Here is a 15,418-nt window from a genome sequence, read left to right as displayed (position 1 = left end):
TACTTATAAATCGCCATTATCTGTGCAGCAGCCTTCCTCTCTGCTATATTTTCTATCAGGCTTTGCACAGACCTAACTACTAAGGGTATAAGACACGGCAGGAGTAGACACAACATTAAAATCAGTAGGACTCCACCTACCACTGCCTTAAGCCCTCCAAACCACTCATACCAGCTACCAAACCAACTACTTGGATTATACCCTTTCCATACCTGAGTAGGCACATGCGCTAGTTTAACCATATGGCTAGTAAGCTCAGCTATTGCTTGCCCTTCGTCATCTATTTGAAGACAGCAATTGCTCAGGTTAAACTTCCCACATACACCTCCCTCTACTGCCAAAAGGTAATCCAAGGCTAATCTATTTTGGTAGACTGCTGTCCTCATCCTGGTGTTATGCTTTGCTAGAAGATTGAGCGCTTGTGACGTCTCGTTGGTGATAATCTCAACCACCGCCTGTAATCTTATAATACGGTTGAGCATATAAATAGGGGTTCTGTAACCAAAGGTACTGTCCTCAGCCCACGTGGCTGGCCCATAATAATCTATGATACGCTGGGGAGGCCATTCATCATCTTCCCAGGCGCCTATCTCTATGGGTCCCCTTTTCTTCCTATGATTCACATCATACACTTTAACACCTAAAGTCTCACCTGTTTCAATTGGTAACAAGAAGAAGGATGGTTTGAGCATACCCAACACACATGCCCCTTCCCAGTCCTGTGGCAACTCCGAATAGGCTTTCTTACCACAGATCCAGTACAAATTTGCTGGGGCTCTCCAGGTAGATGTGATGGATAAATCAAACCACACATCCTTTAAATTGGCGTATCTAGCAAACGGGTTAGATGGTTCTGAGACATTTGAAGCCGACCACCAAGTTGTATTCTTTGTATCATCATCATAAGCTTTTTGCCCTAGACAAGTTAATTCTCCTACAGAAGTATTATACATTATTCCTTTCCTTGCTATGCAAACATAACCTATGATGGAGGTCTTTAATCTCCACTCAGATTTACCTCTAACACTCATATGATAATCGGCTTGTGTAGATATCAGTTGGTCAACTGCCTCAGAACCGGACATTACCTCCTTTGCTTCCCAAGGCCATTGGTCTCCCATGTTAGTACCTCCACACACATAGCAGTTGGTAACATTAAGACTACCGGCAATACTTTCGGCTAAATCGATGAACAGGTTTTTAGCATTATGGGGGATCTTATTATCTATACTCATCTCTTCATAAAAGGAATGGTATACTTGATGAGTTTGGGAGGATACCGTATCAGTCTCTATCCCTATAAACAATAATGTCCCAGGATCTAAACCCGTCCCGTATATCTGAAACCCAAATAAATTGCCATATTTGTCTAAGAACTTATCGGGGTTATTTATAAGTATATGGATGGGATTACATTCCATAGACTTACAATATGGGCTAGTCGGCAACTTAGTCACTATCATGTCTTTGTCTACTGTCTGTCCCCAAGTCGCCCACCCCACACAAGACCAATATGGGCAAAAGTTATAGTCTTTATTTGGGCATCTAGGACTTACATATTTATTTTTACTACTGGGACAAATATATTTATCATTAGACCCATACGTCCTCTCCCATCTAAGATCCCCACATACATTCCACGGCTTTCTACCACTCGATATCGCTTTACACGCATCAAATAGCAGAACACCCGAAGAATGTACGGATTCTAACACCGTCTTATTAATTAGGGTCCCCTGAGGATCTCCATTCCTGAGAGTCAACCAGATTGTACGAGGTTGATACTCTGGACTGAAGCACTTAGGTTCTCCTACTCCTAAATGGCACACACTATAGTCTATATTTAAGTATCTACATCTCGATACATCTCCTTTACACTCGTATTGTGAATGCCAAATTAGGGTTTGGGAAATATGGTTACCTGTTCTCGTAGTCTTAATGCATACCTCACAGCTAGGAGTGTCGGTACCTCTACCTTCCTGAATATAAAAACACATATAAATAAACACTATCAAAAGCACATCTTTCGCCGTCATCCTCAGTCTTCGTCCGTGCGAAGGCGCCTCAGCTTCCAGGATGTGAGGGCTGCAGGGAATGGAGTCCTGCTCGTCTTCACAGGTGTCCCTTCGAGACTTTCCTGGCTTATATACTATGTGTTGGTAAGCGGACAGGCTTTATTATGGCCTTCTCACTCACGCACCAAATCCCTGTAACAATAAAATTTGTAATCCACACGATTCCTCGTTACTCCGACTGAGTAGTGCGTTTTAACCGGATCTTGCAGGGATTCTCTGGATCTGCTGTAACTTGCCAATAATCGACTGCTGCTGGTTTAACCCTGGAGTGATGTATCCACGGAGTCACTTCGGCTACTTTTATCGCTGTAGGGGTAGACAAAAGAACAACATAAGGACCTCTCCACTTGGGCCCTAACGGTACATTATTCCACTCTTTAATCCACACTTGATCTCCTGGATGATAACTATGAACAGGGGGATAAATATTCACAGGTAATCTATCTTGTACCCATTTCTGTACCTCCTCCATAGTCTTACCCAACTCTACAACCTGCTGCCGGGTAATTCCTTCTCCCAACTGACTCAAGTCCCCCCTTAAGTTACCAAGTACGGGAGGTGGTCGTCCATACATGATTTCAAAAGGAGAGAGGCCCATCCTTCTGGTAGGGGTACTGCGGATTCGCAATAGAGCTATGGGTAAGAGAACGTTCCACTTAAGTTGGGTTTCCTGACACATTTTAGCCAACTGATTCTTAATAGTTCTATTCATTCTCTCTACCTTACCAGAACTCTGGGGTCTATATGCAGTATGAAGCCTCCACTTTATACCAAGCATATGAGTCAGTTGTTGTAGGCACTGATGAACAAAAGCTGGACCATTGTCCGATCCTATAGAACAGGGTAGTCCATATCGGGGTATTATTTCTCGTAGCAGGAATCTTACAACTTCTCCTGCTTTCTCTGTACGAGTAGGACATGCTTCTACCCAGCCTGAATAGGTGCACACAATTACCAACAGGTAACGATGTCCACCCGATTTAGGCATCACTGTAAAGTCTATTTGTAGATCAGACATGGGGAGTCCCCCCATAAACTGGACTCCTGGTGGCTTTACTGGTCCTTGTCTTGCATTATTTTTAGCACACGTTACACATCTTCGTACAATGGCCTGAGTCAAGTTGGACAATCTTGGTATGTAGAAATGTTTTCTAAGAGATTCTTCAGTGCTGTCTCTCCCAGAATGTGTCCCGTTATGATAATTTTGGACAATTTCTACCGCTAGTGATGCTGGTATGACTATTCTTCCATCTTCTAGCTGATACCACTTGTTCTCCAAATACTTTCCTGGTTCAGTCTTTAACCACTCCTCTTCTTGAGCTGTATAAACTGGAGTCCATTGGGACAGTGGAGTTGGTATAAGAGCAGCTATATGCCCCACATACTCCTGTCTTCCTGATTCAGCAGCACGCTTAGCTGCACTATCTGCCATCCGATTTCCCTTGGTTACATCACCATCTCCTCTCAGATGCGCTCGACAATGTATGATACCGACTTCTTTCGGCTCCCACACTGCTTCCAATAGTTGTAGGATTTCAGCTGCGTATTTGATTTCTTTGCCTTCTGAATTCAGTAGTCCTCTTTCTTTATACAAAGCTCCGTGGGCATGAGTGGTTAAAAACGCATACTTAGAGTCCGTATAGATATTCACTCTTAAACCTTCAGCCAATTGTAACGCTCGTGTTAGTGCTATTAATTCTGCCTTTTGTGCTGATGTTCCTTTCGCCAGTGGCCGAGCTTCTATCACCTTGTCTATTGTTGTTACTGCATATCCTGCATAGCGGATCCCTTCTTTCACATAACTACTGCCGTCGGTATAATATTGAACATCGGGGTTCTGGATGGGAAAATCACGAAGATCTGGTCTACTTGAGAATACTTCATCCATTACTTCCAAACAATCATGTTGACTCTCAGTAGGTTGTGGCAAAAGGGTAGCTGGATTTAAGGTGTTTACAGTCTCTAAATGCACTCTTGAGTTTTCACACAACATTGCTTGATACTTGGTCATACGGCTGTTACTAAACCAATGATTTCCTTTGTAATCCAACAACGTCTGTACTGCATGTGGGACTCGTACATAAAGTTCTTGACCCAGAGTGAGTTTATCAGCTTCAGCTACTAGCAGGGCGGCTGCAGCTACGGCTCTTAGACAAGGTGGAAGTCCGCTGGCCACTGCATCCAATTGCTTAGACATATAGGCAACAGGTCTTTGCCATGATCCCAAGTACTGTGTCAATACTCCCACAGCCATTCTTCTTTGCTCATGTACATATAAGTAGAATGGTCGTGTGTGATCAGGTAGACCTAATGCTGGGGCACTCATCAAAGCCTTCTTCACATCTTCAAATGCCGTTTGCTGTTCTTGGGTCCATAAGAAGGGGTCGTGCTCTGTACCTTTGATAGCTGCGTACAGAGGTTTTGCCAGTATCGCATAGCTGGGAATCCATATCCTACAGAAGCCTGCTGCCCCCAAGAATTCTCGCACTTGTCTTCTATTCTTGGGTATTGGTATTTGGCAGACAGCTTCTTTTCTCTCTGGCCCCATAATTCTTTGACCTTCAGAGATATGGAATCCCAGATATTTGACAGTTGGCAAACACAACTGAGCCTTCTTTCTAGACACCTTGTATCCTGCCTTCCAGAGAATGTGTAGTAGATCGTGCGTTGCTTGCTGACAGATCTCTTTTGTAACTGCTGCTATCAACAAGTCATCTACATATTGTAACAATACACACTCTCCTGGGATGGACTCGAAATCCAGTAGATCTTGACTTAGGGCTGAACCAAATAGGGTAGGTGAATTTTTAAACCCTTGGGGCAGTCTTGTCCAAGTCATCTGGCGTTTTGAGCCCGTTACAGCGTTCTCCCATTGGAAAGCGAAAATACATTGACTTTCTGCGGCAATTCGGAGGCAAAAGAAGGCATCTTTGAGATCTAAGACTGTGAAGTAAGTAGCCCCGCCCGGAATTAAAGCAAGCAGGTTATATGGATTGGGTACAACTGGATGTATACTAACAACCGCATCATTGACTGCTCTCAAGTCCTGCACAGGTCGATACTCATCTGTACCGGGCTTTTGAACAGGCAGCAATGGGGTGTTCCAGGGGGAAGTACAGAATTTTAGGATACCATACCGTATGAACTTATCCAGATAGGATTGGATGTTCTTCTTAGCCTTCTGCGGGATGTGGTATTGTCTTAGGCTCACTGGATAAACCCCAAGTTTTAGTTCAATTTTTATAGGTGGAATATTGCGGGCCAGTCCTGGTGGGTTGTTCTCTGCCCAAACTCCTGGTATGTTAAATAATGTCTCATCACTCCTAGGGTTTTGGCTAGTCAACACTGTATAAAGTCGCCACTCTTCTTCCTTTGGTACGGATAATGTCATGATACCTGAAGGTCCATTAAACTTTAAAGATGTTGTTCCATTTGGTAGGAACGTAATCTGCGCTTGTAATTTTGATAGCATATCACGTCCCAGCAATTGGACTGGACATTCAGGCATATAAAGGAATTGATGTTTTACTACGTGGCCTCCCAATGTACAGAGTCGACTTTTAAGAACCGGTTTTTCAGCACTTCTTCCAGTTGCTCCTATCACAGTAATAGTCCTTCCAGATGGAGGAGCAACTAGATTAGTCACCACTGAATGTTCAGCACCAGTGTCGATCATGAACGCACTCCTTTTTCCCCCTATTGATACATCGACCATAGGCTCCGCTCGACCAAGGGGGATGGAGCCCGGTCGGTATCAATAGTCCTCCATGACCGTGTCAGCCAATCCTACGAAGTCCCTACCTTCTCTATCGCGGGACCTTTGCGCTGCTGGAATATACCTGTCTTCCCTAACACTTCCTCTGTTCCCATTACTCCCTCTATTACCATTACTCCCTCCGGGGCCTCCTCTACCTCTCGCTCTGCCTCTAAAGTTTCCGTAGCCTGCCCTGGGTAGGTCTCTCTCGTACTGCTCTCTTTGCGGACATTCGTTCCTCCAATGCCCTTCTTCCTTGCAATACGCGCACTGATTCCTACTCAAAGGCTCCCTACTCCATCTACTATCGCCTCTATCTGGGCCCCGTCTATCTACGCCTGCGATCGCTACCGCTAGCATATCAGCCTTTTTACGCATCTTGCGCTCTTCCTCTTTCTTACTTTCTGTTTCCCTATTCATATAAACCTTATTCGCTACCTCCATTAGTTGGGTGATTGACATACCTGCAAACCCTTCTAACTTTTGTAGCTTGCGCTTAATATCTCCGTAAGCTTGGCTGACAAAGGCGGAGTTCACCATTCGGGAATTGTCTGCGTCTTCCGGATTAAAGGGGGTATACAAGCGGTATGCCTCCAATAATCGGTCATAAAAGACACTGGGCGCTTCATCGCTTTTCTGAATCACCTCAACTGTCTTCGACATGTTAATAGCTTTCTTTCCTCCGGCTTTCATGCCAGCAATTATAGCGTCTCTATAGGCTCTGAGTTGGACCATATCAGCACCATTTACGTTCCAATCGGGATCGGTGTTGGGATAATGTGTTGCGGCCCATGCTGCTGGATTAGCTTGGTTCAAAGCACGGGCTCTATCCTCTAGTGCTTTAATGGCTGCTTGGTTAATTCTTGTCCTTTCCTCATTGTTAAACAAAGTCATTAATAACTGCTGGCAATCAGCCCATGTCGGGTTATGTGTCTGTACTATTGAGGTGAACAGATCAGTCATAGCTTGTGGTTTCTCAGTATACGAGGAATTGTGGGTCTTCCAGTTTAAAAGATCGGTTGTCGTGAATGGGACATATACAAAGACTGGGTCAGCATGTGCCATTTGGCCTGCGGCATCGATATAGGCTGACCCAGGATTCAGACGAAGAGGCATCTGATAGTGTCTTAATTGTTGGGCACCGGTCAACTGTCGGGTCTGTATGGGACTACGTGGAGGGGCGTCAGTCATAGGTTCCAGTCGGGGAGAAATAGGGTATGGGGATATGGGAGCTTGGTTTTGGGAAAAGGTTGTAAATAAAACACTTCGAGCCGAGCTAGATGAAGCTTGACCGGAAGTCTGAAGTGGCGCCAAATCAGGATATTCGTGTTTAATGGGGGTTGGTTCTGATTCCGGAAGGGGAGATTTAGTACGAGGGGGGGTGGATCCTGTACTGGAGGAGGAAGCGGAAGTGGATGAGGGTAATGAGGGGAGGGTTGCAGGACTTCCTGCGTTCGCGTCACTTCCTCTTAACGGAAAGTAAGGGGGCGGCAAAGGGATCTCGGACTCAGGGGGCATGTCCAAAATGGACCTAGCACCAGTCCTAGTGGACGAACAAGTCCTAGCTACCATGAGGCGACACTGCTCCTCGTGGCATGTCCGGAGCCATTTTGTCGAGTCATTTACGGCCTGTCTCCAACAATCAATATAAGGAAACTGGCCGTAAAGTTCAGGCCTACCCGATACAGCCACGTGTAAGCGCTGTACCAGAGTTGGATCCAAACTGCCACGTGGCGGCCATGCCGCAACCAAAGTAGGCCACTCCCTAGTACACAAAGTGACCAAACGTACAGGAGACATTTTAACCCCAAAATCACAAGTTTTGAATCCCTTTTTAAAATTCTTCACCATACAACCTAAGGGATCCGGAATCGTTGACTGCGACGCACCCATACTTAACAATGGAACGTCGTCGACAACGAATACTATACACGCGTACTATTCAACAGTCACACCCGTTTCCTCTGGCAACAGCACCACGTGGTACGGTTACCAAGTGAAACGTACACAATAACAATAAACACTCAGGGAATTCCCGTACACACACAGCTGCTACACCAGTCACTATATAATCAATATTATGCCCTTTGGCGTAACTATACAGTCACCCACACTATAATTCTCTATATACGAATTACCCGTCTATAACACACCCCAGTAACATCGTCTTTTACAAATAGCGGTTACAGTACGGTTAGCATAGGTCAAAGCACAAGTTAAGGTCACAATACAATTATTAGTGGTTATGGTGTTAAACATGCAATGGACGACAATGATTAGTACTTATATACAGTGTCAGTAAATATACAGGGTTATGGTACCGTGCACTATAATACAGCAACACACTATTAACACTCTCGCTAGACGGCTGAGCTCGCGCTATCTAACAAGATATACACTTTACTAAACAATCGTTAACACATTTACAATTCCCAACTAAACTATTGGCCAGTACCTTGAATGGACTACCTAAAACTATATACACCCGTTTTGGTTAGCCACACTGCCCAATCACCACATATAGCGAGCTAGAGAACCGAATTTACACAGGCGCCTCTTAGTCGCACTATCAAAAGTCTAGTGGGTTCCAAATTTACACGCCTTCCCACTTAGCCCAGATAGGTTGAGAGCTAGCGAACCGAATTTACACAGGCGCCGCTTAGTCTCCCGGTCCCTCCGACCTAGCGAACGTAATATACACCCTAGAACGCTAGTCTAGACAAGACACCGGTGTCCGGCTAGGGCTATTTACACCAGGACCCCGCCTGACTAACAAAATCAAACGGTCTGACTAAAGAGCGTTCGATCGAGCGGTGCGCCTTCGCTCCTTCCCTCCGACAGAGGGGGCAGATACACAGATTCAAACCCCTTTGGGCCTACCGCACAATCGGTATACCCCTAGTGGGTCCTGCCGTCTAAAACAGCAGTTGTCTTACCTCCTCGTTCCTGAACCTGAGTTCACACTCATCGACGGGGACACCCCAGCACTTCTCACGTAGAGGCCGATGATCTCCTGGACAACAGACCAGTGGCGCCGAGACGAAGGGAGGTCCACGCAGAAGTTCAGGGGTGCAGCCGTAGAGAACGTGGGCAAAGATAGACCGTCTCACGCCTCTGCCTCTCAGCTACCGTTGAACGATGAGCTTCCCGGCCAATGCACCAAATGATACCGGAGAAACTGACGGAAGCCAAGCACAGAGAGATGGACACAGGTTTCTTCAGGAAGGAAGAGATTCTTTATTGGATCACCGATCGGGACTCAGAGGGACTAGCGTCACCAAAATACAGCAAATTCTGAGCCCCGGACAATAGTGCAGGCTCCTTATATAGGCACATAACTCCTCCCATATTAAGCTCCACCCGCACATTCTCTTAACCAATCAACACAAATAAGAATTAACTTCCTGTTTGACCGCATGGCTTGTCCAGCACAATGGAGGAGGGGGAATACTACATCCTGTATTCTTGCACATGCTCCGTACACTACTGATCGTATCTTGCCTCGTGCAACCAACTGATCGATACGTCAGCATATGCACGTACACATGCCACGTGGTAATCTCGGCCTACTAAATTTATTTTTACCGAGATTCCACCACAATTGAAGCATGACAATTTCTAGAAACCACGGTTATTTCCAATAGTACTGGTTGCTAGTCTATAGCACATTGTAGGGTTATTCAATAAAGTGGCAAATCTTGGGAGTTCAAAGTGAGCGCTGACATTGGTGCAGGTCGAGGACCTCTTGAGAGTGTGAGCTGCCTCTAAGTTTTCCTACTCCTTTTAAAGGGATACTACAGTGCCAGGAAAGTTCCCTATAGTGCCCCCCTCCCTGCTGCTCTCCCCTCCCCCCCTAGCTCTGCACTAAAGGGGTTAAAACTCCTCCTTCAGTCACTTACCTGAATCCAGCGCTGATGTCCCTCAGCGCTGGGTCAGGCTCGCCTCTGCGCTTGCCTTAGGCTTCCCCATAGCAAAGCATTGTATCAATCCTTTCCAATGTGGATTTTGCAGACGCTGGATGTCCTCATGCACAGCGTGAGATCGTCCAGCATCAGTTAGGCGACTTTTGGTCGCCTAACCATTCGGAAGGCGTTAATCCATCAAGGTAATTCTTGCAGTTTCTGAGAAACTGCAATAATTAAACTGGCAGGGTTAAAGGAGTGGGAAGCTGCACCCAGACCACTTCAATGAGCTGAAGTCGTCTGGTGCCTATAGTGTCCCTTTAAACACACACTCTGACAGGCTGACAGACACACACTGGCAGATACAAACACACAGACGTCACTGACAGACACAGACTAGCTGATTTGGCACACACACATTCCCCAACAGACACACTGGCAGATACTCAATGACAGTCACACACACTCAATGACAAACACACAGACGGCACTGACAGACACCGAATCATTGATCTGACACACACTCATTCATTGAAAGACACACACACGCACACTAAAAGACAGGAAAACACTGACAGACACTAATTGAAAGACACACACTGATAGTCACACACAGACTCAATGACAGACTCTTGCTGATTTTGACAGACACTCACAAACACACACACACTGACAGACACACTCATACACTCACATGCACACACATACACACACACACAGACACACTCACAGTCACACACTCAGACATACAGAATACTCTCGGGAAAATTAATTTGGAACTCAACCACAGGTGAATAAATAAATTTGATACTGTCACTTTAAGAAAATATAATTTATTTAACCCCTTAAGGACACATGTGTGACATGTCATGATTCCCTTTTATTCCAGAAGTCTGGTCCTTAAGGGGTTAAATAAAGTAATTTAACTTTGTCAGCCTTCTGCAGCAAAAAGGGATAGAGATACGAATGCATAAATAATGACAATCTTGTTTCAATATTGCTTCACAAGAATATAGGATTGGGTAATCAATGACAAATAAGTTGCTTAATTAGCAATTAACAATACAGACCGTTTGACTTCAATATAGAATTTATATAAATACCATAGGTGGACTTAATCCTGCAATGTTAACATTGTCGTTTGTAAAAAGCTGTAATGTATTACATTGAAGGGTTAAAAGAGCAGAGACACTACATCCAGACCACTTCAATTAGATACAGTTTTCTGGGTGACTATAGTGTCGCTTTAACTAGATTTCCTGTAGGCCCCCTTGCAAGATACATTTGTCCTCTGTATGCTCCTAGTCTCCGATCTCATGTCTCAGCATCTATACCGAATACATAGCCCTGAAACATGGCAACTGGAAACGGGGAAGCACTGCGTACCATGGTGCACAACCTCCTGCAAATGGGTCCTCTTTGGCCATTTACTACATATTGAACCCCGATCTCTAGCTGGACCTCTAAGTTCTCACACAATGCCACAGCTAAAATCTTGCACCCATGTGCGGGGTAGTCTACTGTCAGCAATTGATCTCTCGGACGCCTACACATATAGATGTTTTCCGATGCCTTGGAGTAGTTTTTATTTAATTTCTCCTCTGCAATGATGAACTAGGAGCCACAAGCCGGGCCGGGTCACAAGGCCAACAATGCAGTACAAGACTGATGTCTATTAAATGACAAATGCAGATTAATGGACATTCTACCTCTTCCTCCTGTTTGGTTTCAATGGGCTCGCAATAGCACAACTATGAGCACAGAGCATCGTGGCCATTTTTTGTCTCTACAAAAGTTGGACAAAGTCCAAAACTAACTGGGCATCAACATGACCAATGCACAGACTCAACAGAACTACACAGCTTATTGCATGTTACGATGCTGCCATCTGATGTATGAAAATGGGAACTACAGGTTAAATATTTTTATAACTATCCAGAATCTGTAGAATTGTTTTCAAGTTTAAAGTGCCACACCTTTCTGGCATGCAATGGGTTACACCACTATGTAAATAAATAATATGTATTCACAGGTTTCTTTACGTTCACCTTTAAGGTGTGTATGCTTACAATGTGCACGGAATGAGTCTGGTTATTATGGGTTACTGTCCAAGCACCGCACAGAATATTGACTATTTACAGGCAAAAGCAAGAAAATAAAAATGATTTAAAAAATAAAATATTTATTTGCTATGAACTTGGGTATTAAGTAACTAAAGGGTTTATGGAAAGTTGCCATTACCGGTACAAATAATTGTAATTTGCTGACAATTAAATTGAAATAATTGGGCTAAAATAGATGAGAAAATAAAATTTTCTAGCTTGGCTACGACACGGCATTTGCCGTATAAGCACCTTATTCGACAATGAGGGTGTAATACATTTCCCAACGCTACAACAGTCCTTTACTCTCCCCTCTAGGGAACTATTCACATACCTACGCATAAAAAACATCCTACATGACCGTAAACTACATATTGGCAGGAACTCCCCCTCGCCACAATTTATCCTTAAATGCCAAGGAAAACTAAAGGGTGTTAAGGCATTATCTTTTTGCTATACCTCCCTTATGAACCTAGTAGATAAAGAGACTCCCTCATACATGAGCTCATGGGAGAAGGACCTAAAAATACAAATCGATCAAACCACTTGGCGGCAGGCATTAGGGAAGGTGAAAAAAGCCACATACAGCTTGGCCCATAGAGAAGCGTTCTGCAAATTACTTATGAGGTGGTATTTGGTACCCTCACGCCTAGCGCATATATACCCAGGCACGACCCCCATGTGCTGGAGATGCCATGATAACGAAGGCACACTACTTCATGTGCTCTGGACATGCCCGAACATAGTTAAATTCTGGGACACATTAGAACTGTTTCTCATAAAGGAATTAAAAGTCAGGGTGCCAAAGACTCCAGAATGCTATCTACTACATCTATTCCCCTACCCTCTCAAGGAGGACGAACTTCACATACTCACCCACTGCCTCATAGCAGCAAAAATAGCAATAGCACACAGGTGGAAACAACCACAAAGCCCAAGCCTAGCAGAGGTTCTCAAACGTCTCGACATGACGAGCAGTTATGAACAAATGGCCAGTTGCCTTAGGAACGAGGAACACACATACACTACACGTTGGCAAAGATGGGTTCAGGTCAGAGACCAACAATGGTGCTAAACCCAAATCTATTGATTGCTAAAATGATATATTGATATACTGAGTTATCTACTGACCGACCTAGCAGTGAGCAACTACCTCCCCATAACTACCCCACTCCCACGCCACCAACAACCCCCTAGAGCAGGAGTAAACCTCAACGGCAAGGAATGAGAAAACTAGGTCCCAAGGTGTAATAGAGGGAACGAATGAGACCTATGGACAACGACAGGATCAGTAACCGACCCAGATATGTTACATAACTGTATTAGCAGGGTCCCAGGAACAAGTAAAATGACGGCTCACTAATCCAACGTAAATACCCTGTTGTAACAGGCTGACGCATGATGACTCTGTAAGCATATAGCAATGTCAATCGATCCCACTGTCCCATACTTTAGACCTAAGTTGCAATGTATTTCCAACCCATATTGTACATCCATTCTGCAAATGTACCTGTATACTTGATCTGCGTTATCAAGAACCCTGTTTGGATCTACCAAATGTCTGCATCCCCCTCCCCTTTTACTTTCTGTACCCTTTTTGATTTGCTATATATGAAAATGTCAATAAAAACCAAGACATTGAAAAAAAAAATTCTAGCTTGGCTATGGTGGTAGTTTAACTATTTTAGCTTACATTTTGCAGTTCAGCTTTGGATTAATTAAAGTACCCCCCCCCCCCTTCGTTGCTAGAAGGTACATGGGGAATGACGGAGAGGCTCTCTGATTTACATGTTAATTCATCAAAGTATTAATTGTTGGAACTCCAAAATAAATGCAAATTGAATTTCACATTTGAGGCAAAAAGAGACAAATTAAAACTGCAGCTGACTTGAAGAACTGTTCAACTCTAGCTTATTTGGCCGACACTGAGAAATTCCTGACAATACACACTTTAGTTAATAACCCGAGACTGCAAATGTATCCTGTTTTCCAAAGAACCCCATTTTCCAGAGAATTTCGATATCATCCTTGTGGTTGGGAGTCGACCCTTGGTCAAACTAATATTTGCAATAAGAAACTTTAATGTCACATACACGGGGTAAAAGCGATTAAAAAAATTTAACAATTTCACATTGAACATAAGATTAAACGACTTGAACATCAAACGGAAGTGTAATATTTGACGTATTGACTATAACCGCACCCCAACCAATTCAGCTTACTCTAGTGGTTATGACGCAAGGACACTTTGGGTGCAATCCCTTCAGTTTTTGTCTCACAGTTTCATTTCCTTATATTTGTATGTTTTAGCATGGTATGGCCATGCCAAATCCCCATAAACCAATTATTCCTATTGAAACAGACTCCTTGGCTTTTGTGATGGAATAAATCTTGATTCCAATGGTCAGCGTTATTAACTTAAGGCCTATATCTGATGTTCTTTATATGTAATGAACGTTTTCTCTTTAAAATGCTGTATACGTGTCAGCATAAGTTGCGTTCTCTGTGTATTCTAGCCCCCACCGGAGCATTTATTTTGAGACACTGTACATTGTGTCACTGTCTGATAGCTAATCTTGTCTCTGCGACCTTCCTATCTTATGACATATGTAACCACATATTGTTTTGTAAACTAATTTTACATCTTTTGAAATATGTAGCCACATTAACTCATTTTATCTTTTGACTTTCCTATCTTTAACTACATTATTTATTTTTAAACTTTATTTTTAAACTTTCAAGCTAAACTGCGACAATATTGTGTATAAATATTCCCTACTTTGAATAAACGAGCAGGAAGTAATTCTGGACTCGCAACCATTTGTGTTGATTGCTTCCCCAGGTGCCTGATATAATTTGGATTCCCCTGAATATAAGTATTGGATCCTTTGTCTGTGTCACTTTCTACACATCAACAATAATCTACAACAGAGTTTAGTAATAAGTTTTACGCAACATCTATCTAAATGTTTTTACGCATCGTATCGGGGCATATTGTATAAGTATTAGGGCTTAATTCAGTAACAATGAGTATATTTTTCCAAAGATTTGTGAAATTTAGGCTCAAATATCTGAATGTGAAATTTATTTAAAAATTAACATTGACTTAGTGACAATTCAGACTTTTGTGAATCACTCTGTTAGGGGCGATTGAGAAGGCCTGGAAATCGGTCAATAAGATCCATATTAATATTCGTAATAACAGTAATAAACATGAAATTGCATTTATATGCAGAATTTTTCTAAATGTTTTGCTTCATCTCACTTTATTTTAACTTTATAAACTCTGTATTTGGTTTCTCTGGTCATTAAACATATGGGATTGACTGACTGGAGTTATTTGGGGATATGTCAATATAACATTTAGATAACTGAAAACATTTTTTATTTAGAATTGTGGAAAGCAAATGGTTAAGTTAAGGCTGTACCAATTTAGTAAACAAATTGCCCCCTCCCCTTCGCTGGAGTGGAACAGTCCGAGAGAGTGCGCATGCGCTAGGCACAGTTTACGCGCGAAATGCAGGTTCCCACCCGGAGCGCTGCAGCCAATGAGAAGTTAGTGTTTGCGTGACGTGTTTCCGGTCG

The sequence above is a fragment of the Pelobates fuscus genome, chromosome 12 (genome assembly GCF_036172605.1).
Source record: "Pelobates fuscus isolate aPelFus1 chromosome 12, aPelFus1.pri, whole genome shotgun sequence".
In the NCBI taxonomy this organism is placed as follows: Eukaryota; Metazoa; Chordata; class Amphibia; order Anura; family Pelobatidae; genus Pelobates; species Pelobates fuscus.
The sequence above is the reverse complement of the archived record's forward strand: the minus strand, read 5'-3'. Positions refer to the sequence as shown.